We start from the raw sequence: 2,924 nt of genomic DNA, 5'->3' as shown, positions 1-2,924 counted from the left end.
AGACTCTCAAACTTCACTTCCCACTGGGTCTTCACAGTTTAATGGCGGCTGCAGCTGGAAAATCAGCCTAATCCCGCACTGTCATGTCTACAATGACAGTAAGAGTTTAGCAGAAAGGTTATGGAGGCCTGGGGAAATATCGCAGGCTAATGAGAAGCTGTCATTTGGGGGTTTATTCTTTTTGGGACAGTAGCATAATGGATATGGGTAATCTGGCAGCACACGGGTGACCGGTCTGCTGAGTCACAGTCATTATATCCGTTTATATCCGTCATCCTCATTAGATAAAGTGCCTTTCTATCCTCTGGAATACTGGAAACTTACATCAGAGGCTTTTTCTCACCATCGTATAGTTTATTTATTTATTTATTTATTTATGAGAGAAAGTATGTGGAATGTAATGCGCTGACACAACTTATTTTTTTGACTTCTGCTGCTGTAGCCTATCCACTTAGAGGTTTGACACGTTGTGTGTTCTGAGATGCTCTTCTGCATATCACTGTTCTAATGCCTGGATACTTGCATTACTGTCACCTTCCTGTCAGCTTAGACCAGTCTGGCCCTTCTCCTCTGACGTCTCTCATTAACAAGGCATTTCTGTCTGCAGAACTGCTGCTCACTGGATGTTTTTTGTTTTTCGCACCTTTCTCTGGAAACTCAAGAAACTGTTGTTTGTGAAAATCCGAGCAAGTTATGCAATACTCAAACCACCCTGTCTGGCACCAACAATCATTCTACAGTCAAAGTCACTTAGATCACATTTATTCCCCATTCTGACATTTGATCTGAAAAAAAGCTGAACCTCTTGACCATGTCTGCATGCTTTTATGCATTTACTTTCTGCCACATGATTCGCTGATTAAATATTTTCATTGACAAGCTGGTGTACAGGTCTACCCAATAAAGTGATCACTAAGTGTGTATTTTGGGTGTAATGGGTCAAGTTTTTAATGAATATAAATATGCAGTCGGAGCAGTGACCAAAATTTCTCCCCAAAGCTGAGTGAATGAACCATTATTGCAGCTTAGAGCTAATTGCAGCCGCTCCCAGCATAAAGCTGTTGAAGAGGTTAACTTAAAGAAACCGAGCTATTAAAATGAGGGGGACAATCTTCACACCATTCTGCTCATCTGGTGCACAGATAAAGGGACCTGCTGCTAATGTAGAGGTTTATAAGGATTTAGAAGAGCACACTCCGGTCGGTGTATCCTCATCAGTTCTACAATCTGTGCTCTAAGGGTGTGGCCCTCCGTGTGCCTATAATAAGATAACAGCCCTTTGTCTGGATCCACTGGAGAGAAATTCACTCAAGGCAGAGAAAAACCGGCAAGGAAAGGGACTCAGCCAGATCTTATCTGTCCCAACTGCCTGAGACTACTTTATTTATTATACCTTAATTAATTTTTAATAGCCTATTTGTAACTCTAAATGTTCTGCTTAAGGAATGTGCAGTTAAAGAACCTTGTCCATAACCCTGGTATTCACAGATATTTGCTATATTAATATTAGTAGCGGCACAGTTGAATAGTAATGGTGGTTAGTATGTGCTGCTGATATTCCCAGCTGAGATGAGATCAGTGTAAATGCACCTAAGGCTTTCAGGGGAGCCTGACATATTTCATCACTGACGCCTTTTCTTTTGTCTGGTCCCAAGGTGAAACCATCACCGGCTGTATTGTGGTAATTAAGCACTGAGTATTACGTTTAAACATTATATTACACACTTTATATCATTTACGGCTGCTAACATTCCATGTTTAAATATAGTGACTGATTTGGCAAGCATTTCTTTAACGAATCTAATTATTTCTAATATGTGCATTTCAATTGTGAAAATGTGTAAAGTAAAGGAGTAGGTCTCCAGTGCTCATTATCCCTGCGTACGCTGCTAGTGTGTGATACTGAGCAGCCAGACCCTTCCACTTGCGCTGTGATACACGGCTTCAGCTGTGCGATATCAAAGGGGCCGAGCTAGCATCGCTAACATGTCATTAGCCGCGTCAGGCTCGCGTGACAGGATTACGCCGATGGAAGCGAGGTGTTCGTCTGTGCCGCCGGTCTCAGAAGGCATCCACGCGGCTGGCGGCTGAATCGAAGATCCCCGTTAGCGGTGCATTTCCGGTGGAAGACTCAGGAAGCGTGGCCCCAGCCCCTGCCCGGCTGTTTTTCTTCTCCCCGGGGGGGAGGGAGGGTGGGCGTTTTGGGGCGGGGGGGGGGGGTGGAGATGGGAGAGGGGGGGAGTAGGGGAAGGGGTGGGTGGTGGGGGTCTCGTTTATTCCTCGCACCAAAACCCTGCGCAAAAATCACCCCCAAAAAAGAAGCCTTAATAGCCCATGGATCTGACTCCCCCACCTCGTGCCGGCTGCTCTGGTTTGTACGTGTGCGGTCTGTGCAGAGTGTCCATCGTACACGTGGGTGTACAGCATACACTCATCCTATTCCAATGTTCAAATCATATCTCACCTATATTATCAATGTATAATGCTAACAGCACCTGGAGAAAATAGATAGGTATTTTGCGCAAGCATTTTTATTGCTCCTTTGAAAAAGAAAAGTAAAAAAAAAAACCTACCAGTTCTAATCAATTTCTGCAACTGCTTTTCCAAAATAGTGTTTCTTCACAGGAAAAGCCTTCCCTTGAAATAGGATTTATTCAGCAGGTACACTGCCCAGCCTTTATAACAACAGCATCAGCCACGCAAAAAAAGCAAAAGAAAAGGCAAGCTCGCAAAATGGGCATTATTTGTAGCCAGATTGGGAGGTTTTTCAATCATTCATAAGGGGAGCAAGACAGGGTGGGGTCGCGACGCGGCACGCGGCTCTCCTCGCTGACGGAAAACCTGGGTGCTGGCAGAGCTGGAGGAGGGGAGGATGGGTGGGACGGAGGAGGGGGAGGTGGAGGGGAGAGGGGGAGGGGGTCGGA

Source organism: Conger conger, chromosome 13, assembly GCF_963514075.1.
Source record: "Conger conger chromosome 13, fConCon1.1, whole genome shotgun sequence".
Taxonomy (NCBI): domain Eukaryota; kingdom Metazoa; phylum Chordata; class Actinopteri; order Anguilliformes; family Congridae; genus Conger; species Conger conger.
This window is presented reverse-complemented; position numbering follows the sequence as displayed.